Below are 26,370 nucleotides of genomic sequence, written 5' to 3'. Positions count from 1 at the left end.
GTAAGGAATCTATATGTCAAAAAACATTTCCTGAATCTTTTTTGGTGTCAGTATTGTTACAGACATACCTGTTGATAGGTATTTTGAAATAAATTAAAACAATTGAAACTGGCATAATTATATAGTGTTATTTTGACAAATAATATTTGCAGAATTTTAAAATATTGTACACTGAATTTAAGTTTTTGGGGCAGAATATTTAGGCACAGAATTCCCTTAGCCACACATCTTACTCCTAAGTACCTCATCTTGCAGCCTAAAATATCTGAGGAACTATATATTTGTCACTTGAGAAAAGACTTCAACTCTGCATTTTCTTCTCTCCATGTCTCCTCTTCCTCCACCCCAGTTGTAATATTTGGACCTTCAGCCAAGTTCCCAAAGTTGCCTGAACCTTTGGCCTGACACTCAAACAGTGCATATGTTTCACCTCTCAGAGCTCTGAGGTGGCAGACATACTGAAGATAAATCACCATTTTTAAAAAACCCAAGTTGTAGCTCTTGAGAGAAGTCGGAGCCTATGTTTAAAACACTGAAGGCGGTATCAATGCTATGAAAGGGCATGGCTAAGTGATACTAGGAGTGAAGATCCTTTGCAGGGTACTCTCAAACCAGAAAACAGTTCAAACTTTAAGAATGGAATTAATTGTCCACAAAAGGGGCATAATGGGCTTGACAGAAGACTGGGATGGGTACATGAAGATATAAGAAAAAGATTAAAAAGGCTGGAGGAATGAACACCGCACTGGGAGTCAGGAAGTCCTAAATTCTAATTCCAGCCTTGCTACTAACTAAATTGTTAAGCCTTTGGGCAATTTTTTCCACTTCTCTCAGTTAGGTTTCTCATCTATTTTTTGTAAAATGTGGGTGAGGCAATAATATTACTAATTTACCTATCTCACAGGAATGTTGTAAGGATTAATTAGCTAATTTGTGTACAGGGCTTTCAACATGTAAGACACTAAGTGCCTCATTCTCAGACTGATTTATACCGTCTCGGTAGTGCTAAGGGCCCTTTAGCACTGCCAGAGGAGTGTAAAGTGGCATTAGTGTAAATACGAATCTGGCCCTAAATATGCTAGGTATTATTATCTGAGATGAAATGAGCAAAACCACTCCTCTTGTTGGTATCAGCACAGCAGCTCAAGTACCAGAAACACAGATCCCAAACTTTAACAGTTATTTTAAATTACATATTGCTAATAGAAAATCTATTCTTTAATAAGAATATGGGGTCATGAGACAAAATATGCATATTCCATGTTGAGCCATTCTGCTATGCTTCAGCACCTCCAAGGTGTACATATATTGGCTGTTTAATGTACACCCTGTGGTGTGTTATTGCTTACCTAAGGCCTAGTACTGCATGGCCTTGTTGTTTCTGTTAATTATGTTTTCTCTTCTAGGAAAGTAAGTTTACTCATTCTGTATTGTGCCAAACCACATAATCCGAAAAGGACTATTGTGGCTCCAGTTGGAAAGACCTCACTTGGCTTCAGCCATCACTGGGAAAGCGCTATAGTCTTTTATTATTTTAACTGGCCAAATGCCCTTTTTCCCCACATTAGCAGCCTCCCTATGGTGCTTGTAACCTTGATATTATTTTCACTTTTATGCTAAATTTCACCAGATGAAAGACATAAACCCTCAAATTTCAAAAGAAAAAAATAGCATGTTTTGTTAACTCCATATTTCAGAAACAAAGCCTGTGAAAATTATAACCTATGTCTGCTGGCTGCAATTGTGTTCAGTAAAGCCATCTTGCCAGCTGTTCTCATTGGCAAAAGGAAACATAATATTTTGGTATCTTTAATTTGTCCATTCCAGAGGAGAGTTTTGCTTGTGTCATCATTTAAACCATATATGCTAACGTCAGTCTGGCAAACATAGCACTTTATACAGACTCAGTTTTGGACAGTAGCACTATGATGTTGCAATAAAGCAGTTTTAGAATATTAAATCTAATTTAAATTGTTTTCCTGAGTGTGGATTACTGCAGGTGTTCTGCATGGCTCTGCTGAAAAAGTGTTTTATATTTGTTCTAATTAAAATCCTAACGTAGATGTGAAAACAAACATGCATGTCTTAGGGCCTGATCCTGTCTTCGTTGGGAGTTGAGGGTGCTCATCATCTGTAAGGACTGAGCCTTTAGTGACATGCCTTTTATTGTGATCTCGAATGACCTTCAGTGCCCATAGCTCCGTCTGAGGTGACCAGCAAACAGCAGCTCTTATTATCAGGCCTTAGAGAGAAACAAGTATGGTGTTGTGTCTTGTGCATAGAACTCAGGGGCAGGAAACCTGGAGTTCCAGGAGCTGTCAAGCCATTATTTAACAAAATCACACAGCAAATAAGAAAAGAACCATTTAAGTGTATTTATTCTTAAGGCAAGACGACAGGATTTACAATATGCATATACCCCTCTGTTGCCTGATTGGTTGAGCTGTTATTGATTATTCTGACTGTGTTGATTATTTTAAAGAATCCTTATTGAGGTTGCAGGAATAAACCATCCCGATGTGTAGAAAGAATAGTAAATATGGCAGGCGACCAGCTTGGCTTAACAGTGAAATCCTTGCTGATCTTAAACACAAAAAATAAGCTTACAAGAAGTGGAAGATTGGACAAATGACCAGGGAGGAGTATAAAAATATTGCTTAGGCATGCAGGAGTGAAATCAGGAAGGCCAAATAACACTTGGAGTTGCAGCTAGCAAGGGATGTTAAGAGTAACAAGAAGGGTTTCTTCAGGTATGTTAGCAACAAGAAGAAAGTCAAGGAAAGTGTGGGCCCCTTACTGAATGGGGGAGGCAACCTAGTGACAGAGGATGTGGAAAAAGCTAATGTACTGATTGCTTTTTTTGCCTCTGTCTTCACGAACAAGGTCAGCTCCCAGACTACTGCACTGGGCAGCACAGCATGGGGAGGAGGTGACCAGCCCTCTGTGGAGAAAGAAGTGGTTCAGGACTATTTAGAAAAGCTGGACGAGCACAAGTCCATGGGGTCGGATGCGCTGCATCTGAGGGTGCTAAAGGAGTTGGCGGATGTGATTGCAGAGCCATTGGCCATTATCTTTGAAAACTCATGGCGATCCGGGGAGGTCCCGGATGACTGGAAAAAGGCTAATGTAGTGCCCATCTTTAAAAAAGGGAAGGAGGAGGATCCGGGGAACTACAGGCCAGTCACCCTCATCTCAGTCCCTGGAAAAATCATGGAGCAGGTCCTCAAGGAATCAATTCTGAAGCACTTAGAGGAGAGGAAACAGGAACAGTCAGCATGGATTCATCAAGGGCAAGTCATGCCTGACTAACTTAATTGCCTTCTGTGATGAGATAATTGGCTCTGTGGATGAGGGGAAAGCAGTGGATGTGTTATTCCTTCACTTTAGGAAAGCTTTTGGTATGGTCTCCCACAGTATTTTTGCCAGCAAGTTAAAGAAGGGTGGGCTGGATGAATGGACTATAAGGTGGATAGAAAGCTGGCTAGATTGTCAACGGGTAGTGATCAATGGCTCCATGTCTAGTTGGCAGCCGGTATCAAGCGGAGTGGCCCAAGAGTCGGTCCTGGGGCCGATTTTGTTCAATATCTTCATTAATGATCTGGAGGATGGCGTGGACTGCACTCTCAGCAAGTTTGCAGATGACACTAAACTGGGAGGAGTGGTAGATATGCTGAAGGGTAGGGATAGCATACAGAGGGACCTAGACAAATTAGAGGATTGGGCCAAAAGAAATCTGATGAGGTTCAACAAGGACAAGTGCAGAGTCCTGCACTTAGGACGGAAGAATCCCATGCACTGCTATAGAGTAGGGACCGAATGGCTAGGCAGCAGTTCTGCAGAAAAGGACCTACGGGTTACAGTGGACAAGACGCTGGATATGAGATGACAGTGTGCCCTTGTTGCCAAGAAGGCTAATGGCATTTTGGGCTGTATAAGTAGGGGCATTGCCAGCAGATTGAGGGACGTGATAATTCCTCTCTATTTGACATTGGTGAGGCCTCATCTGGAGTACTGTGTCCAGTTTTGGGCCCCACACTACAAGAAGGATGTGGAAAAATTGGAAAGAGTCCAGCGGAGGGCAACAAAAATGATTAGGGGGCTGGAGCACATGACTTATGAGGAGAGGCTGAGGGAAACTGTGATTGTTTAGTCTGCAGAAGAGAAGAGTGAGGGGGGATTTGATAGCTGCTTTCAACTACGTGAAAGGGGGTTCCAAAGAGGATGGATCTAGATTGTTCTCAGTGGTACCAGATGACAGAACAAGGACTAATGGTCTCCAGTTGCAGTGGGGGAGGTTTCGGTTAGATATCAGGAAAAACTTTTTCACTAGGAGGGTGGTGAAGCACTGGAATGGGTTACCTAGGGAGGTGGTGGAATCTTAGAGGTTTTTAAGGTCAGGCTTGACAAAGCCCTGGCTGGGATGATTTAGTTGGGGATTGGTCCTGCTTTGAGCAGGGGGTTGAACTAGATGACCTCCTGAGGTCCCTTCCAACCCTGATATTCTATGATTTAGAATCCCCAATTGATAAAAGTAATTAGACCCTTGAGCTTCGACAGGTTCCAGCCCCAGAATCAAGCACAACAGAATTAAGATTGCTGTCTGTTTGGGAACCCCCATGTGCACAGCGATGACTCTCACACTGAGGGCAAAGCAGAGTTCTTAATAATTGTATTAACACTGTTAGTAAAAGCACAAATCTGCCAATTCAAAAGAGAATGTAGCTCCAGTGTAATATTAGTTTGACACCCCATGTCATCCCATGCACATACTCACACAATTCTTGTGAAGACCTAGAGGTGGGAAGACAGGTAGTAGTCCATGTGGGTCCTAGCCTGTGTCTAGCATGCCAAGAAAGTCCAATAAGCAAGGTCTACCACTCACATGGTGGTTGGGCCTGATGGCTCTCATGAATATTCACAGCCAAGCTTCCCTGACAGGGCTAGCTCAAGAGGTCTGCTCCCTTTTCCAGTCAGCCATCACTGAGCTGGGCTCTTCCTCTTATTTCCCCTTTCCAGGCTCTCACAGAGACGGTGGGGTAAGACTGATTGCAGCGACAGACTCACGTTAACCCCTTCAGACCCAGTGTGGTTGGTACACCTCACCACACTTTTCAGGTGGGCTCTGCACTAAAGTCTTAAGAAAAAGATTGAGTCTGCAGGTTTTTTTAGTTCTTTGCAACTTTTAAGGATTGTGCCTTATCCTTTAAAAAATAAAATAGGAAGTTTGACTGAAATAATGTTTTATTCCAAGCTTCTGCTTGCCCTTAGGTACTGTATGGACTCCATCAAGACGAGAACTGGAGAAGAGGAAATTAGCCTTATTAAATACATGTAGTTTTTGCATCCTCTTCATTGTTTCACCACCGTGTTTGCGGGAAACTTAGGCTTGAGTGTTGGTGACCGTTTTGAGATGATCAATTAGTGGTTGTTATTATTTGTATATGTTTCAGTATGCTTTTATACCATGACCACAATATCCTCTGCAGTGCTGATGTAGAGTCAGATCTTACAGTCCATTAAAGCAGCGCCGAGTAGCACAGAACCACTGTAGTTGCTCCTGTGTCACCCCTCACAGCCCCAGGATTGGCAGGATGCAAATCCACTTTTCCATACATCTGTTGTGAGCTGTGCCAAGTTTTTGAATTTAGCAAATTGTTTTTCACTGCAGCGTTTTTTAACCCTCTAAATCATATGAAAACATTTTCTCCTTCTTCAGGCTCTGAGTCCTCCCTGTGATGATCCCTTAGCTGAAATTAGCTTCTTTGATGAAGTGCTGGAGTCCTGTGGGGCTCGGCTGAATATTTCAGTGCTGGGAATGTAGGTAAGTCCATAGAATAAAGCTTCAGAAAACTAGAAACCCACTTTCAAAAGTGGCAAATACATTTTGGCAGTTTTGATACAGGTCAGTATCCCAAGTTCGCTCTGCATCATCTGACAGCCCCCCCAGCCGCCTTGTGTGTCTATTACAATGGCACCCTGCAGCTCCATCCAGGAGTGAGGGCCTCAGTGTAGTAGGCCCTGTAAGAGAGAGTCCTTGCCCCCAAAGAGCTTGGTGGGTAGTAAGCTATGTAAATTCCACCCAACCACGTGCTGTGTTTGAAGGAAAGAGTGTATTTACCCCACTTAAGTTAATCAGATGTAATGTGCTTTTGTTGCTTTAAAGGAGCAATGAACCTTATTATTTCTGAGCTGTCCAGGAGAGCTGCTGGGGTAAGAGCTGCTGAAGCACACAGGGAGTGACTTCCATGTTTGTAAGCTGGTTCTGAGTGTCTCAGGCTGGGAGCTACAGCAGCAAAGCATTGTAAGGCACCCAGGGTTACAGGGAAGGTGGTGGCAACCCCTCACTGGTCTGGATTGCACCGCATATCCCGTGATAGACCCATCCTCTGCCCAGCTATGACTATCCAGGAGACATATAGTACCCAGTGCCTGGGGATCCCCATGCTAGGCACTCTGGATCCATACATGAATCCCAACCAGCCCTCTCTCCTCCTAGCTGACACTAGCTGGCTCCATTAGAGCACACAGAGGAAGAAATCGAACTGGATCTGCCAGTGCCAACAGTTCCGATAGGCGTGTCATCCTCCTCACCCAATGAGGCAATCACCCCATCCTGTCTGATGAACACAGGCAATACCAAGAGCTCTTGCAGAGGGCATTGACTGAACTCTAGATCCCACTCAAGGAGGTCCATGATACGCAGAAGAGGCTCCTGGACAGCTTGCAGCCTTCTGGTACTAGCCAGGTGGCCCTCCCAGTAAATAAGGTCATCGTTGCACCAGCCAGGACCGTAGGACAAACACTTGCTAACTGTGCCCCCCGTTTTCAAAGAGGGCTGAGAGGTGATGATACTTTGTACCAGATAAAAAGTCAGAGTCTGTTTACTCACGCTGCACCCAACTCCCTAGTATGGCAAGCAGCCACAGAGAGAGCTACAGCACCCCCAAGGAAACCTCTGCAGACAAAGGCACTAAATGCCTAGACTTTCTAGGGAGGAAGGTATTTTCATCCACCGGCCTTCAGTTTAGTATTGCTAACTAACAGACCTGTTAGCAAAATATGATTTTACAAACTATTCCAAATTCCTAGAGTTCAAAGACAAACTCCCTTAGGAGGAAAGGTCCCAATGGCAAACTGGTAGCCATGACCTCTCTTCAAGCTGCAATGGATGTGGCTGATAACATGTCTAGAGCTATATAGCTAAGGCCAGTAGCAGATTAGCCATGGGGGGTGAGTGGGGCAAGCCCTCACGCCCCAACCCATTTCCCCAACAGGAATGCCAGGGGAAAGGGGGGGACTGGTGGCAGAAGGGCTCCCACTTGCTCTGGCCCAGAGGCCCCACAAAACCCTAATCCGCCCCTGGCTATGGCAATAGTTATGAGGTGTGAATCTTGGCTTCACTCACCGTGTTTCCCAGGGAGGTCTAGAGTACCATAGAGGCCTTGCCCTTTGACAAGTCTAATCGCTTCAGTGAGAAGACTGATGAGTAGATACACGTGCTAAAAGACTCCAGGATAATTCTCTGCTGTCTGGGCATTCATATCCCAGTTCCAAAGAGAACACATCACAAACAGGTGTATAAATCAAGACTTCTTCCTCAGCCATTCTACCACCAGGGCTCTTCTGAACCACTGCCCAAATGCCACAGGGTACAAAGACCTAGGTTTGCAGCTCTCTCAGCTGCAGCTGCTCAACCCCACTCACCAACCAGCTTTTGCCAGGATGCCTGAGAACCCTCATGCATGGCATCTCGTATGGTCTCCCAAACCTTTTGTGGCCACTTTGCCTTTTTCACCCACAACTAGAGGACAACAACAACAGACAGGTGAATATCAGATATAGTAACCAGAATAGACATCAAGTGCCTCTCACAGCCCCTCTTCAAAGACCACTCTCATGAAGAAATCTTCCCTCAGGAGGTGGACTCTATCCTTTGGCAAGGGGCTGTAGAGAAAGTGCCACCCCAACTTCAAGAAAAAGGGGTTTGTTCCTCCTATTTCATAGTTCCTAGGAAAAAGAGGATGGAGACCCATTCTTGACTTTTGTCAGCTAAATATCTTTATGCACAAATCAAAATTCCACACGATTACTGTCGCATTCCAGGTGTGATCCAATCCAGTGAGGCATTGTGTTACCACCTGCCCTGCAACCTTGGGTGCCTCATACTGCTTTGTAGTTTTAGCCCCCAAGCTGGACTGCTTGCAAACAGCATGCAGGTCATACCCTGAGTGTCTGTGTATAGCTACAGAGCTGGTCCAGCAGCCTGCCTGCACCACACCAGCCACACTATGGCTTCCACCAGCCTTGGTTACTACCTTCAGGGTAGGGTGACCAGATAGCAAATGTGAAAAATCAGGACGGGGGTGGGGGTAATAGGAGCCTATATAGGAAAAAGACCCTAAAATCGGGACATTTGGTCACCCTACTTCAAGGTAACTCCAACACACTCCCGAATTTCCCCCCAAATGTGTGTTCTACACTGTCCAGCCTTCTCCTGGGCAGTTCAGCTATTATAGGTCCATTCCACATTTAAGGGGTCAATATGCAACACTTTAAACTGGAATTACCCCCAACAGTTCAGTTTAAACACAACAATGGATTAGTTTTGATTAAAAAAATAAAACAAGTTTATTTAACTACAGAGGGATAGATTATAAGTGACTACAAGTACAAGGTATTAAAGTCAGAAATGGTTACAAGAGAAAAAGATAAAATACGTTCTAGTTACTGAAGCGTAAACTAAACTTGTTTCAAAGTAAAATCCTTACATTTTGGTTAGCAATGTTGCTAACCAAATTTACATGTTAGGATCCCTTCCAAAGTCAAAAGGCTGGTTCGTTCCTTTGTTGTCTTAGGTGAAAGAGAGAGAAAGGCAAAAACACCCCAGGTTATATTTCTCTCACTTTTATAGTCTAGTCATCCTTTGAAATGCATCTTCCTGAAGGTTAGCCCTAGATAAAATTCCTTCCAGCTGCAAGGATGGACTCAAAGTCTCATGGTGAAAGAGGTTCCTTGGTGTTTGCTTGCTAAAATGCAGTTTGATCTGTTCTTGCCCTACTTCATTGTCAAAGAAAGGCCACTTGACTGCTGAGTGCCAGTCAACTGATGACACCTGGCTAGAGGCATCAGTTTGTCCTTTATCTTTGAGAAACTGCTTTACCCCCTCTTGCTGTCCCAAGGACCCTGTTTACTACTTATATGTAAGTTGAGGTGTAAACACATTTCTTTGTTTAGGATAGACCTGTTTAACAACTTATGCCTAGTCAAGGCTATGTGGGTTTCAACATGTGCTATCATCATCATACATGGGAAATTCATAACTTTATATATAATGATGCTACATACATGTCACCATGATGTTATTAACCAGTGAGTTATTAGTTTTCATATGATACCTTACAAGGCATATTTTGTACAAAGATTACTACAATAGTGTCTAGGGTGTATATACAGGGGTGCATTTGGTTACAGTTGTATTGGCTTCAGTTATTCTACTCCCTGGAGTGGTGCATATGATTTGTGGTTCTTGACTTGAAAGATGCTTACTTTCATGTTGACATTAACCCATCCTACAGAAGGTTCTTCAAATTTCTGTTAGGACAAGACCACCACCAGTTCAGAGTACTTCCATTTGGCCTGGTAACAGCACCCAGGGTCTTCATAAAGATTAGGTCGTGTGGGTGACCTTCTCCTGGCATCCTTGGGAATCTGTATAAACAGAGAAAAGTCTCCTCTGACTCCCATAAAAAACAGATTTCATAGGAGCAACTCTAGACTCAGCCTCTGCAAAGGCCTACCTCCCTACGGAGGGATTCCAGGCATCGAACAGCCTGATTGAACAAATCATCCTCAGACCTTGAACCACAGACAAGGTCTGTCTTTCCCTACTAGGCCATATGGCCTCATCTACCTATATAATACCATTTGCCAGATTTCACCTCCATTATGTACAGGGCTGGCTCCGATCTGTTTACTTACTAGACAAAGACAGTATCAAGGTAACAATCCCCACCAAGATCATGGTTTCTCTTGTTCACTGGATGTACCTTTTCCTTTCAGCCACACATGATGCGACCATAATCATGGATGCATCCCTCACAGGATGGGGAGCACACAAGAGCACACAAGGGCTACGCAAGGCACATGGAGGCCAGGATGCCTATTGCTCTCCTAGAACTAAGGCAGTCTGTAGTGCAATCCTCCCAGTTACACGGATCTGTCATAGTCACTCAGTGGCTGAAAACATGACGATTGTCTTCTATGTAAAAAACAAGGCAGAGCACAATCTTTTCTTCTCTGAATAGAGGCATGTGACGGGGTGGACTAGGCCCTGAGGCCCCCTGTTGGAAGCCTCGCAGCCCTGCTGCACCCTGCCCCAGAAAAGGGAAGTGGAGAGGTCCTCCAAGCTGCATAGAGCAGCTGTGTGGGACACAACCAATCAAGGCCCAGCAGGTTCATATAAAAGGAGCTGCAGGGCCAGAGTGAGTTCAGTCTGTTGGCAGGGATTGAGGCAGCAAAAGGTGCTCCTGGCTGGCTGCAGTAGGTGAACTGAGATTGACCTAACTGGAGAGCTGGGGTCAGAATACTAAAGGATGGGTAAAGAGCTTCCAAGGAGGAAGGCCTGGGGGTGCTGCTCCACCCCAGAGCAAGAACCTTCACCCGTAAGCTGGCCAACAAGTGTACTGAGATAGGCCCTGTTGGTCAGACTGAGGATTGAGCCTGGGGAGGGCTACAGAAACATTGCCAACAGAGGGGTACCATAATGGGCTGGGTTGGACTGTTAAAGGACTGAGCCTAGGGAGAGCTGCAGGACATTTTGGACTTATACCCTGGAAGGGGTTTATTTGTTTTGCACATGGACTGTGTGTGACTTGGCCAGAGAGCTGAGTCACCGAAGATCTGCCTAAGTACAGTGGCTGACGGGGGCACAGTGAGTGGAGAAATGGAGAAAACTGCAGGCACGGACACACTCAACCAGGGGGCGCTCACTTGAGGTGTGTGCACCCCATCACAGGCAGTCAATTCATGGAAATGGCACATCAGGAACCACACTACAGTCTCAGCAACATATCTATCCAGTGCACACAACACTTTGGCAGACAATCTCAGCAGGCACTTCTCCACAGACTAAAAGTGGGATTTTTCTCCTGAATGAAATCTTCACTTCATGCGGAACGCTATCCTGGGACCATTTGCCTCCCTTATGAACAGAATGTTTATTCTATTTTGCTCCAGAGCAGCACTAGGCCAAGACTCCAGGAGCGATGTACACCTTTCCTCCCACCAGTACAAAAGGTCCTAAAAAGGATCCATCATGATAAAGCTTGATTCATTCTCATCACATCCAACTGGCCTAGACAGTTCTGGCTTCCGGACCTTTTATGAATGTCCTCCCATCAGATCTGTTCACTCAGGAGAATGATAAGACATCTCAACCCAGGCCCTCTTCAATTCACAGTATATTATTTGGATGGGCCTCACACCTAGAGTGTTGATGTTCAGAGGCTGTTCAAACTGTTCTCAAATACAGCAGAGAGGCCTCCACCAGAGAATATATCTAGCTAAATGGAGGCATTTCTCTACTTGGACGCAACAGAACCAGTTATCCTCAGAAACAGTAGGTATTCCTGAATTAACTACCTCCTCATCCCTCAGTACATTGGGACTTTCCACTCGTTCACTGGAGGTCCACTTAGCAGCAGTCAGAGTCATCTATCCTCTGGTTGAAAGCTATTCTATTTTCACTCACCCAACTAAAATCAGATTCCTGAAAGGTTTCATTAGGAAATTCCTGCCAGTGGTAAAACAAACACCACAATGGGACATCAGTCTTGTACTCTCAATACTTACCAGACTACTCTTTGAACTGTTGACCACATAAGAATGGCCATACTGGGTCAGACCAGTCATCCATCTAGCCCAGTGTTTTGTCTTCTGAATGTGGCCAGTGCCAGATGCTTCAGAGGGAATGAATGGTACAGGGCAATTATCAGGTGAGCCATCCTGTCATCCAGTCCCAGCCTCTGGCAGTCAGAGATTTAGTGACACCCAGATGTCCCTGACCATCTTGGCTAATAGTCATGGATGAACCTATCCTTCATGAACTTACCTAATTTTTTTTAACCCAGTTATATTTTTGGCCTTCACAACATCCCCTGGCAACACGTTCTGTGTGTTGTATGAAGTAGTACTTGTTAATGTTTGTTTTAAACCCGCCACCTATTAAAATTCATTGGGTGACCTCTGGTTCTTGTATTATGTTAAGGGGTAAATAACACTTCCTTATTCACTTCACTTTAAGCTGAAAAGTCCCAGTCTTTTTCATCTTTTTTTCATATGGAAGCTGTTCCATATCCCTAATCATTGCCTTTCTCTGTACATTTTTCCCATGTGTTCAATGTACCATCTGTCCTTCCTAGTCACTTTCACATCAGCCAGAAGAGTAGGTGAACTGGGAGCACTGATGGCTGACCTGCCTTACTCCACATTTCATAAGAAGGTTCCCCTTCATCTCCACCATAAATTCATCCCTATGGTAATTTCTGAGTTTCACATGAACCTATTCTCTTACCAGTATTCTTTCCAAAACATCATGCTTCCAACAAGAAGAGGAGACTTCATTCTCTCAACATCAGATGGGCTTTAGCGTTCTGTCTGCAAAGAATGAAATCAATTAGGAGAATGCCGCCCTAGACTATTTGTTGCTATAGTAGAATGATCATGAGGTCAAGCATTATCTTCTCAGCAACTGAGTGGATCTCCAGCTGTATCATGCTTTATTAGTTGGTGTGTATTCCTTCCCTGGAGGGGCGAGGACCCATTCCACTAGACCACAGGCAACCTCAATAGCATCTCTTCTTTCAAAAATATCTGGACATTTTTAAGACCTGGAGTTCCAGCCATACTTTCATGAAACACTGCACCTTAGTCCAGACCTCGTCTACAGATGCAGCTGTTGGGACAGCAGTATTACAGACATCTATACCATTTGCCTTCTTCCACCCCACTTCTGTTTGAATACACATAGAAACCTGCACTTGGAGAAGACATGGAAATTGCTTACCAAGAACTGGAGGTTTTTTGAGATTTGTGGTCCCGATCTGTAGTCCACTATCTGCCCTTCTTCTCCTCTGCTTTGGGATAATAGGAGTAACTGGAGAGGCATTGGTCTACACTGCCACTTTATACCTATGGTACACAGCATGAGGGGAGAAACTGCAGACCAATAGATACTACTTGCTAGAAATCTCTGGTCTCAGGCACATGTGGCACATATGTACCCACGTGTGGAATACAGAGAGGGTACCCTCACTTACAGGTAAATAACCTCCATTTAACAAATATTTTTTAACAAGAAATACAACTGGGAATATATTTTTCATTGCAGTGTCTGAGGAATCATGTAAGACTCCTGTGAATAATGAAATCTGGGTACATGCTCCCTCCAGAGACATGAAAATTCAGCTGCTCTGTTTTACCCAGTAGAGGAATGAAATGCTTAGATGCTCATTTTCACATCTGTGAATATTTAAACTTGCCCTATTCTCCAACTTTTAAGAAAAAACTTTTGCAAATATCTGATTTACCTACAATATATACGTGATAACTTAATTGAACAAAAAAAATACTTTGCATTCACATACTCATTTTTAAATAAAGTTTAGAATAAGAGGCATTTAGAATTATTTAGCTAAAATAATGGATTCAAATTCTTTCATTGATATTCTTTGTTTGGCTTCTGGAATACGTAACTGCTAAGAAAGCTACAGGAATTCTGACTGGTAATGAATAATTAAAAGTAAGGCAGTAACTTAACTGGAATGGTATTGCAGCAGTGCCTTGTATTGGTCTGCATGAAGCCTGGGATTGAGAATGATCTTCAGACTCTCGTTATTCATGGTTACTGAGCTTGGTCTCCAGTTGCGTAGAGTTTCTTCTGCTGGCTACTATAGCTGAGCAGGAAATGGCTATCCCATCAGGCAAAAGTCTGGATATTTTTCCTGTCCCAAATCAGAATGAAAAAATTGAAATCTCAAAAAATTTTAATGAACCAAAGATCTGGGGAGAGGAGGGGAAGTCAGTTTGGATCAAAGTCTCATTTTAATAATGTCAAAATGTTTTTCAATGTAAACTAGGGCTGTCGAGCAATTAAAAAAATGAATTGTGATTAATCGCGCTGTTAAACAATAGAATACCATTTATTTAAATATTTGTGGATGTTTTCTACATTTTCAAATGTATTGATTTAAATTACAACACAGAATACAAAGTGTACAGTGCTCACTTTATATTTATTTTTCATTACAAGTATTTGCACTCAAAAAAAACAAAAGAAATAGTATTTTTCAATTCACCTAATACAAGTACTGTAGTGCAATCCGTTTATCATGAAATTTGAATTTACAAATGTAGAATTATGTACAAAAAACTGCATTCAAAAATAAAAAAGTGTAAAATTTTAGAGCCTGCAAGTCCACTCAGTCCTACTTCTTGTTCAGCCAATCGCTCAGACAAACAAGTTTGTTTACAGTTGCAGGAGATAATGCTGCCCACTTCTTGTTTACCTGAAAGTGAGAACAGGTGTTGTTGTGGCCAGCATCGCAAGATATTTATGTGTCAGATGTGATAAAGATTCACATGTCCCTTCATGCTTCAACCACCATTCCAGGGGACATGCATCCATGCTTATGACGGGTTCTGCTCAATAACAATCCAAAGCAGTGCAGACCGACACATGTTCATTTTCATTATCTGATTCAGATGCCACCAGCAGAAGGTTGATTTTCTTTTTTGATGGTTCAGGTTCTGTAGTTTCCGCATTGGAATGTTGCTCTTTTAAGACTTCTGAAAGCATGCTCCGCACCCTCTCAGATTTTGGAAGGCACTTCAGATTCTTAAACCTTGGGTCGAGTTTTGTAGCTATCTTTAGAAATATCACATTGATACCTTCTTTGCGTTTTGTCAAATCTGCAATGAAAGCGTTCTTAAAATGAACACCATGTGCTGGGTCATCATCTGAGACTGCTATAACATGAAATATATGGCAGAATGCGGGTAAAACAGAGCAGGGGACATACAATTTCCCCACAAGGAATTCAGTCACAAATTTAATTAACGCATTATTTTTTTAACGAGCGTCATCAGCATGAAAGCATGTCCTCTGGAATGGTGGCCAAAGCATGAAGGGGCATATGAATGTTTAGCACATCTGGCACGTAAATACCTTGCAATGCCGGCTACAAAAGTGCCCTGCAAATGCCTGTTCTCACTTTCTGGTGACATTGTAAATAAGGAGAGGGCAGCATTATCTCCTGTAAATGTAAACAAACGTGGTAGTCTTAGCAATCGGCTGAATGAGAAATAGGACTGAGTGGACTTACAGGCTCTGAAGTTTTACATTGTTTTGTTTTTGAATGCAGTTATGTAAGAAAAAAAATCTACATTTGTAAGTTGCACTTTCACTATAAAGAGATTGCACTATAGTACTAGTATGAGGTGAATTGAAAAAGACTTTCTTTTGTTTATTATTTTTACAGTGCAAATATTTGTAATCAAAAATATACACTTGATTTCAATTACAACACAGATACAGAAAATGTAGAAAAACATCCAAATATTTAATAAATTTCAGTTGGTTTTCTATTGTTTAGCAGTGCAGTTAATTTTTGTGAGTTAATCGTGTGAGTTAACTGCGATTAATTGAAACCTTTTACATTTTGTTTAAAAGTTGAACTATAATTTAGCTTAAATTTCAAAATCAAAATGTCAGAAGTCCCATGACAATTTTGAAGTTTATTTCAACATTTTTCAAGTTTTTCAAGAAATTTATCAACTGATATTGCCTGTAAAATTTGAGAGAATTCCCGATAGATCAATAGACTTTTGTTTGCAGCACTAAATAACATTGTTTTTGATTACAATAAAGTATTGCTAGCTCCAATAAAGAAGGTGTGTCTTTTACACTGCTTAATTACCTTTCAAGGCAAAAGGAAAGCAGCTTAGAACACAAAGTTGTTTAAAGATGAAATTTCATTACAGGAATTTCCTGTGATTATTATTGTTATATTTTGTCTGTTTTTAATTATCTTTTTTTTTTAAGTTGTGTTTCTGATTGCATTACATCAAAACACAAACATGGTTGGAAGCTCATTAACTTGGTGAATTTGCGTAGATTTTCACAAGACAGTGAAAGGCACATCTGTGATATTATGGTGACACTCTCTCCTTCTCCCCCCCCACCCCCCCCAATTTAAAGTCCCCTGCTTCAAAGCATGGAGGCTTCACAATACATTATTTTAAGAATATTTTAACATGGGAAAAACATTTTCCCTAACTTATTTCTGAAGAACTATTGTAGTTGAAACTTTCAAAAATCAATTCAGCCTGAGGTAGACAACAGGTATGGAAAATTTCAGCCCAGACAGTTAAAATTGGCAAAGTTGTAAGTTTCTGGAAGCAGGGTCTTATAATGCACTGGCTCTCAACCTTTCCAGACTACTGTGCCCCTTTCAAGAGTCTGATTTGTCTCTACATACCTCCAAGTTTCACCTCACTTAAAAAACTATTTGCTTACCAAATCAAAATACAAAAGGGTCACAGCACACTATTACTGAAAAATTGCTTATGTTCTCATTTTTACCATATTATAAAAATCAATTTGAATATAAATATTGTACTTACATTTCAGTGTATAGTATATAGAAGAGTATAAACAAGTCATTGTATGCATGAAATTATAGTTTGTACTGACTTCACTAGTGCTTTTTATGTAGCTTGTTGTAAAACTAGGCAAATATCTAGATGAGTTGATGTACCCCCTGGAAGACCTTTGCATACCCCCGGGGGTACGCATACCCCTGGTTGAGGACCACTGTTATAATGGAAAGCATTGGGCAATCATAACTATAGGCATCACTACCAGCATTGCCTATAATTCTTCAGTGTAAAATTATTAGCCCGCCCCTTTCCTATCCTCCTGCATCAAACCTTGTATCATCATATTTTCTTGGAAAACAATGTAAGATTCAGTGATAACAGGAAATAGAGACAATTACTAGTATAAATAGGCTGAAAAAAGAAATTTAAAAATTAATGGGGAATAAATCATAACTTAAGATTAATTGTATTTGCTTGGATGCCAATCTCCAAACTCTATAGACACCAACATAACATCCTTGCCTTCCCTCTGATTACATTGTTCTTATACACCCATGAGGAGGACTATCCACTGAGGTAACTCATAATTAAGGCTGCGAGTCTGTCACAGGACCTCCGTGACTTCTGCAGCGGCTGGTGCGACTGACCCCAGGGCCGCCCAAGCAGCTCGGGAGGCCTCCGGGCCAGCTGCAATGGCCGCTTCTGGGGCAGTCTTGGGCCCCCGCCCCCCCGAACACCAGCAGCAGTCCTAGGCCTCACATCACATCCTTCCCCACCCCTGAGCACCAGCAGTGGTCCCAGGCTGCCCCTCCAGAGTACCTGTGGTGCTCCCAGAGCTCCCAAGATTTAATCAGGGGTATATACTACAAGTCATGGACAGGTCATAGGCTGTGAATTTTTGTTTACTGCCTGTGACCTGTCCATGATTTTTACTGAAAAAACCCGTGACTAAAATGTAACCTTACTCATAATAGAAACAAATCTGAACCTTTGTGTGACTTGGTGCCTGGAAGCACCAATCAGCTATATAGTTTTATGCATTTGAGATCAGTTTAAGTAGAAAGGAAAAGACAAGTAAAAGAAAGGAGCTCTCAGATTTGGCTTAAATTGCTAGATTTGAACAAAATCAATTTAATAAATTTAAATGCATATGCAATCAGTTCTAGTTACCTCATGTTTTCATAATATTTACTGTATCTTCTCTTTAGATTTCATAAAAATTGGACAATTCTTTATTTGAATGGAAAGTGCTTTTGAAAAAGGTTTACAGTATCCATGTATTATATACTGTAACACTATTTGCATATTGAATAAGATAGACCTCTTCCTATGGTGTATGCTGTGTAGATATAAAGATGCTAGATTTTCAATTCTACTTTTAACGGTTTAAGTTCATTTCACTTTGCAAATAAATACTTGTATAAACAGAGCACAACAGTCATATTTTCAAAAACAGGCCTCTTAGCTGTGCCTGCAAAATATGCCACCACTTACATGCGCATGTAATTATTTGTTGGTATCCCTGTAAACATAGGACCTGATTTTATTCCCATTTAAGTCAATGGCAAAATTTGCACTGACTTCAGTGGTGCAGGAGCAAATGCCTAATTTGGTCCAAAATGTTTGAGGTGCTAATGCACTTGTTTCAGTGATATAGATAATGACATAACTAATGGTAATAATTTCACCCACAATCTTCATGCGGTCAGTCTATAAACACTCTTTATGGCTATAATAATTAGAGATTGCCAAAATCTGTTTTCAGTGAAATACAAGTCAGATACATTTTTATAAATTTGGTGGCTTGTTTCTTAAATCAAACCACATTGCCTGAGTGCACTATACGTATTACTTATATATAGATATTTCTTTAGTATTCAGGATCTGTTTACCTGATAAGAGAGTAAACGGGGTAGCTGGACATGTACTGTACCCTCTCCCAGGGTAGCAGAATTCACCAAGGTTTCCGTGGGAGAAATTTTGCTTAGTCATTCAGATGCAGGGCCGGCTCCAGGCACCAGCCGACCAAGCACGTGCTTGGGGTGGCACCTTAGAAGAGGCGGCCAATGTTGAGGTGGCGGGGGGCGCGCGCGGTGTTTTTGGGGTTTTTTTGTTGTTGTTCGGCGGGGCGGCTCTCGAGGTTTTTTTTTTGTTTGTTTCGGCTGGGCAGCGCGGGGGCTGTTTCGGCAGCGCTGGGGGTGGGGGGCTTCGGCGGCGCAGCACAGGTTTGGGCAGCGCGGCGCTGGGGTTTGGGCGGCGCGGTGCTCCGGGAGTTTGGGCGGCCCGGCGAGGCGCTCGGGGGGGGGCGGGGGGTTGGGGGGCCTGGGCGGCCCCGCCCGGGGCAGGGGGGGGGGGGGGGGTTTACGGCGGGGCGGCAAAAATGTTAGAGACGGCCCTGTTCAGATGACTCCTATTAGCTTTCAGTTCGGTGCTTCTGGCTTTAAACCACGATTTAGCTCAAAAATCTTAGAATTATATTAATATATAATTGGATTTTTCTCCTAAAATATCTGCACTGTAAGTTATCTTCAATGAAGACAGCAAGGCCTTCTACCTTCCGCCACCTTCAGCACAGAACTCCATGGATTAGCAGACAAAAGATAGGTACGGTATTATGGTGTCGTAATACCAATGCCATAGTTAAGGTTGGAATTCTGTTTTGTACTTAAAGCAGTTCACCCTCTGTGTTTTATATGACTTATGAGGATTAGTGGAGTGTGTTGCCATAGCGAAAGCAATCCTAGTGCACTCCCCTCTGCAACATGCATTCTCAGCATGGCCTTTCTGTTGCTTGCCCACTACCTTTGTTCAATGGAACAACTTCCACTGTGTTTGGAGCATTCTCTCAGCCTCCTGTGGCTGAGTATATTTCTCCTTCCGTGATTATCTCCATTGAGCCAGTCAGTATACAGCAGTGTGCTCAACCAATCTCATAAAGTTACCTGATTTCTTTTAGAGTGCCAAAGAGAAGAAAGAAGCTTTGATATTACTGTCCTGAGGAATTATGAGGCCACAAATGCCAAGCATTGCGAGCATTATACAATAAATACGATTGTTTGTGTGCCGTGAAGCTGAGTCACTGTGTGTCACAGCAGAGAGTCTGATATTGAGGGTGAAGTGTATTAAACATACTAAAACAGTAGGCGAGGGACTGGAAAAACACCACCATCTACAAGTGAAAAAAAAAATCATGGTTGTCTAGTACTTGGTAAAATTTCTGTACATTCTCCTACTTCTTATGGTTTAGTTTACATTTGAATTCACTGTTTCCATGCGACATTCTTGTATCCAAATAATTACAGTTGCTTTACTCAGAAGCAATCAAAATCTAATTGATGAAATGAATAAAAGCCCATTTCTGTATTATTCTGGCAAGTATCAGAGCCTATTACAGAAGGACTAGGAATAAAATCCATTTTAATGCACCTTTTTTATAAGACAACCATAGATATTAATTAGATATATCCAGCATAGTAATTAGAGAGATAATTTTACTGGTACATTTTAACATAAAGAATACATTTAAATTCACCTTGGATGAACACTCCATTAACTATGGTTTGTTGTTTTCTTTTAAATATGATCTTGGCATTTTTTATTCCTGGCTTTAGCTGTTTGATAAAAGTGGAAAGGTAAGAATTTTACAGGTAGAGAACATCACAGCAGGTTAATTGGTTCAACATCAAATTGCTTTACAGTGATTTGGAAAAAACCCTAATTTTGAAACAGCTCTGGAGGTTGAGTATGAAAATTATTTAGCACAAGTTTTATATATGCAGAAAAATTGCTTTTGCATGAATTCACTCTTAAAATGTTAATATATTCATAAGAAAATTGTGTTCCTTAATCTCTGAAGAAACACTTATCACTAAGAACCCGCTTAATTCTTTTCCTGTGCTTGATTTATTAGCTTATGAAATTATGCTAATAGATTGCATGTTAATGGTTTTTGGGCTCAAATGACCTGATTTTAATAATGAAGTAATTTATGCAATAAATGTAATCAGCATCTATGAATCTCACTTAAAAGAACATATTGGTGATTACCCATGCTAAAAAACAAATGACTGTCAGCATGATGCAATGAATATGTTACTGCAGAGAACTGGGACATGTTCAGGTCAGTGCACATATTAGCTGCTGGTTGAGTCCCAGTTTTGCCAGCCACACTGGGACTGCAACTACAGTTTATTTAACAATCTTTATTGGCCATTGTAAGTGATGGCTGACTTCAAGTAGTCTTCTTGCACAGAGAAAAACAATGCTAGGAGGAGGAAAACAGACCGACTGAAGTATTGCATGGAGTCAGCAAGAACTGCTCTGTAAGTAGCAGATCTCTTGGGGGTAAAGGAATTTAACTGAGCTATGGGGGATTCTTAGTAAGGAAAATAAAATTACCCATTTATTTGTTACTGGTACAAGAGGCTATCTCCCTGAAACATTTGGTAAGCATGTGTGGAATTGTTCCTTCGGAAAAACCCTTTCCCCAAGCATCTTTGCAGAGATATGCGAAAGCATCACATGCTTGAACTATGCATTCTTTTCCCCTGCCCCATTTGCTGTGCACTTCACTAGGACAGAGAAAGTTAAAACTGTGCACTGAGGAGGAAACACTGGTTTCTTTGCAGTAATAGAAACTAATGTTCAACAGGCTAACACCACACAGACTTTCGCACAGGTATTAGAAAAAAAGATACCATTAGCTGCCAAAGATGATCTCACTATTTAAACACTGTGACAGAAATTGATAGCAGGTCACTTTGGGTCTGATCCAAAGAGCACTGAAGTCAACGAGAAAACTCCAATTGACTTCAAAGGTTTGGATCAGCCCCCGCTCCAATTCAAACATTTAAAATAAAGAAAACAGTTTTAATTAATATAATAGCATGTGGTAAATCATGCAATGTCTCAAGCACTGTATGAAACATTGGCAAACAGCCATTTCCAGAGTCCTCTTCACTTCAAACATTTGAAAAGGGGTGTGTGACATTTTCTATAATCTGGCTGCTAGCCGTTATTTCAGAATTAAGAGTCACTCTTCCCCTCCCTTCCCTCACTAAATAAACTTGTTCTTTGATCTGGTCTTCACGCACCTCTAAATTTCATGGGTGAAAACAATCAGAGGTCCCAGACTGCTAGAATTTTTGATCTTTTGCCCCAGTTGGAAGTTGATCCCACATGCACCAACGGCTCAGGGATGGACCATGCATAAAACCTCTTTAAAACAAAATGTTTAAGTCCTGCGTCTCTTTCAATATAACAAAGAGTTCCTTATTACAAATTCATTGCATCTGACCTTTGAAGTGCCTTATCTTCAGGGGAAAAGATCTGCCAGACATCCGTAAGCATCATGACACAGAGGGCAAATTGTGCCTGGCCCCTAGGCAGGTGCACAAGTAAGGAGAAAGGATCAGTGTTTATCTCCTTAGTTGTATTAGGAATAAGGGTGAGCCCACTGAGCTGCCCCTCACACTGTGTCCCATGGACCCAAAGTCCTAGGCCTGGCCAAGCATTTGGAACTTTCCAGAAGTGAAAGCCACCCACCCCCAGGTGAGATAGGAAGGGGTGTCCCTGACTTTTCTCCTATCTAGCTTCTGTTTCCTGTGCCCTGGTCCTTGTGCCTTCCTCCATTTCCAGGGGCTGCTCCTGTGGAACTTCCTCTGGGGCCACTCTTCCTGGGGGCTGTTTCTGCGTCTGTCAGGGGCAGGCCCACAGCTAGACAAGTGTGGGAAAATGTAAGGAGGCAATGTTTTATTTAATAGGGGGCAGGGCTTCTCCCCTGGAGAAAGTTGAAACACCAGGTGTGAATTTCCCTGCATTTTAGAAGATTTTCGGGTATTGCAGAACAAAAATATTTATGCTTGAAAGGTAAGTACCTGCCTGATGTTTATTTGGAATTCTGACTAGAATAACTCACAAGTAACAAATTAGACTACAAGTGCCAAAAACCAAAGCCACACATCCCCAAATGGCGGTGCACATTTCCCCATTAGACATACACAAAAACATTCAGAGAGCCAGCATCAGCATTTAAAGCATAAACAGACAGAAAAGCCAGGCAAGTTATCTCCTCCTATTTGTGGGAAGCTTGTGCTCTGTTGCCTAGCTGTCCCTTTGCTCCTACAAAGTCATGTCACCTAGGGCCATGCTTTGAATGTCAAACAATGAGATTTTTTTGAACAAAGTGTTAATATTTTAAAAATATAACACGCTATTAGTGTGCCATAAATAGTAAAATATGCAGTGAGCTAGTATCAGCATTACACAAAACCATAAAACAGCGAGGCAGAGGGCCAGTTTTGGGGGCTGTTTGTTTACTTACTTGTATTTTAAATGGCTCAAAACTATCAACTTGTACATTAAGCTACCTAAGTACCCATATGTTCTTATTACTGTCACCTTCATTCGGCTTCCCGCTGTATTGCGACTGTTTCTTTCACTCACTTGTATCTTTTCTTAAATTAGATTGTAAATTCTTGTGGGCAGTGACTGTGTGTGTTTGTACAGCACCTAGCAAATGGGGCCCACATTCTGACTATGGCCCTTGGTGACTACTAAAATACAAATAATTTCCCTATGCTCCTATGCCAAACACTTGTTCCATCAAAAAGCACCACATGACCAGAAACAGAGAAATAAACACTGTACATTGCTATATAAAATTGCTACCAGGATCGCACCTCTAACATTCAGAACCACTGAAAGAATCAAAACAAATGTTCAAACTTTATTAGGCACCTAAATAAAAGTGGCCTGATTTTCAGAGATAGTGAGCCACACCAACTTCCAATGAGATCAGGATTTTGACCTTTAATATTTTACTGGCTTTGTCACTGAATCCTCAGTATTTGCTTCTCCTCTCACTGTGGGATCAGTAGCAGATCTAAACATTTAGCCAAATTTAATGATGAATTCTGAAAGTAGGGGTCGGGCAAAAAAACATGTTGCAATTTTAGCAAAAGAAGAGATGGAATTATATTTACCAGTGAATTTTAGAAGAAAATGAAAAAGGACATTGTTCGCAGTACCACTTTAAATCATCTACTCTGTCTCATCATTGTTTATTTCCATTTTCCTTCCTGCTCCTTAACAGGTTGATCATGTTTTAGAATATTCCACTTCAGTGCACCTATATCTCAGAGGGATGCTAGGAAAGGTTTCAACTACTTGGATCTCCTTTCTCACACATTCATTTTCAGGTTGTCTTTTTCTTTTTTCCTTTTAAATCTTATGTCTGCTACTACATTTACTGTTCTTTCATAGTCATTTGACTTTTTTCCTCCTACCTTCTACTGCCTTTAACACTTACTCTTACCTTCCCTCTTCCTTAACAGAATAGCTTCAGGCCACTGCTACCCCCTCCATCAGGAGCTTTTGTCTAGTTTTCTTTGACAGGCTGGAGTGACAGCAAGCTGTATCACCACTCCAGTGTTTCCTCGAACAGCAATACTCACAGTACTATACACATCTACCCTTAGGCTTCTCTCTCTTTAATGTGACATTGATCATCATGACACAAGATGGTCAAAGACATCAGTTTTCCTAAAATTCAGGAATGCAATAGCCAGAAAGAGAAAATTAGTGTGGCCACTCTGGCCAGAAGAAAAATGTATTTAGTTGTTTTAATATTAAGATTATTCAGGTCAGCAGAGACCAGGATGGAGCGTTGCCCTAATTCCATATTCTAGCTGTTTATAACAAAAAAGGTGCCAGATTGTGTTGCCCTATATGAATCCACAAGGGGTAAGGCAGCACCCTTCACCTCATTTGGGCTAGTGTGTAGAAGCCATTCACAACCTCTTTAGTTCTGAATCTATCATTAGCAACTGCATTAGACTCACTAAAGAGGGCAGGGAGGATGTGGCCCTTTCCATACTAGCCAGCTATGCTAAGTCAGGGCAGGGGGAATAAATGCTGCACCTTTTAAAAGGGTGGTGGAGCACCTACTTCCATGGAATGGCCGTGGAAGAATTCTGTCTCTGGTCTCTTCTCCTCACACCCCTATGGGCTGTTAAAGCAATAAATACAGGCCACTGTATGTTCACCAGATTCACAGTTTACCAGGTTGGTCCTTCTGTCTTCAAAGAGATTGTTGTCTCCAAAATTGGCACCCCTGGGAGCAGATTATTTGGTTGTAAAATAAAGATTGGTCCAAAATCTTTCCAGAGCTTTAAAATTGCAGGTGAATTATCCTGTTTCAAATCGGCACTTCTGGGTTTCAGAAGGATGCAAGAGAGAAGTTGCTGAGATAGGGTGACAGGGATGTTCTGCTGTCAGTACATTAGGCTTCCTGGGCTGTCACTAAAGTTTTCGGAAGGTTAAACCCTCAAAGGCCTAAAGCTCATGTGACCACTGGTGCTCCTCCACTTCTAAAATAGCTTTTAGAAGGTCAGCTTTTGCCGCAGGGTGTAAGAGAAATACAAATATTTTTACTAGTAGTAACATGGAAGGGGAGAGCTGCACTGTCAGCTGAGAGAACTTACTTGGAAATGATTGTTTTGTTCTTGGAATCTGAAAGGTGCTGTCATTTACACTATTCCTTTCAGGTCACTTATGCCCCCTGGCTTAACCAGGGGGAGGGATAGCTCAGTGGTTTGAGCATTGGCCTGCTAAACAGGGTTGTGAGTTCAATCCTTAAGGGGGGCCACTTAGGGATCGGAGGCAAAAATCAGTACTCGGTCCTGCTAGTGAAGGCAGGGGGCTGGACTTGATGACCTTTCAGGGTCCCTTCCAGCTCTATGAGATAGGTATATCTCCATAGATATTACATTGGTACCAGTTTAGTTAACAAGATGACCTGATTTTTCAGTCTATCTAAATGCCATTCACTGAATTTGCATAGTAGACTATCCCCTACACACTGCTCAAACCACTTTGTTTGTAGGCCACTATTACATAGTATTAATATCATCCCCAATCCACAAAATATTACCAGTTGTACTTCTGATGTGATCAGAGTATTATACTGCAGTCATACTGGTTGTTGAACTCCATTTTGTCTGTCATTCTAGACCAGGGGTTGGCAACCAATGGCGCACATGCCAAACACGGCACGCGAGCCGATTTTGAGTGGCATGCTGCCACCTGGTGAGAGGAGGAGGGGCCGGAAAGCACCACGCTGGGGGAAGAAGCGGGGGAGGAGGGAAGCTTGCCTGCCGCAGGACCAAGCTTCTGCCTCCTGCCCCTGCAGGGGAGAGCGGTGGGGTTCCGGCCCCTCGCCCCACTCAGCCCCCCCGCCCACCGCTCTCCCCTGCGGGGGCAGGAGGCAGAAGCTTGGTCCTGCGGCAGCCAAGCTTCCCTCCTCCCCTGCTTCTTCCCACAGTTTGGTGCATTCCAGCCCCTCCTCCCTCTCCCTGCCGGTGATGGCCCTTGCGAGGGGGAGGGGGAGCCGAGCCGAGCGGCAGCGTGCTCCCTGCTCCGTAGAGCAGGCAGAGAGAGGTAGGAATGGGCCTTGGGGAAGGGGGTTGAACAGGGCATATCCCTCCCAGTCCCCTGCCCTGAGCCGTTCAGGGCAGGGGGCTGGGAGCACCCCCACGAGCCGAGCACCCCAGCCTTCTGCCCTGCACCTCCACACACACCCCCAGCCTTCTGCCCTGCACCCCCACACTCGCCAGCCTTCTGCCCTGACCCCTGAATCCCCCCACACCCCTGGCCTTCTGCCCTGAACCCCCCACATCCCCACTGCCCTCTACCCTGACCCCTGAACCCCCCCCC

The 26,370-nt window shown here is 42.7% G+C and overlaps 1 long non-coding RNA gene across 1 annotated transcript in view; it reads left to right on the top strand.

The window, feature by feature from the left end:
- The first annotated feature begins 5,728 nt into the window (after window positions 1–5,728).
- LOC113408117 overlaps window positions 5,729–26,370 on the top strand; it is a 26,310-nt gene continuing 5,668 nt past the window's right edge. The window contains exon 1 of the long non-coding RNA XR_003370221.1: window positions 5,729–5,821. This is a non-coding gene — a long non-coding RNA (uncharacterized LOC113408117). The remainder of the gene's footprint in view (window positions 5,822–26,370) is intronic.

The sequence above is a fragment of the Terrapene carolina genome, unplaced genomic scaffold (genome assembly GCF_002925995.2).
Source record: "Terrapene carolina triunguis isolate 2854851 unplaced genomic scaffold, T_m_triunguis-2.0 Scaffold58, whole genome shotgun sequence".
In the NCBI taxonomy this organism is placed as follows: Eukaryota; Metazoa; Chordata; order Testudines; family Emydidae; genus Terrapene; species Terrapene triunguis.
Note: the sequence above shows the minus strand (reverse complement) of the source record. Positions and strands in the feature narration are given on the sequence as shown.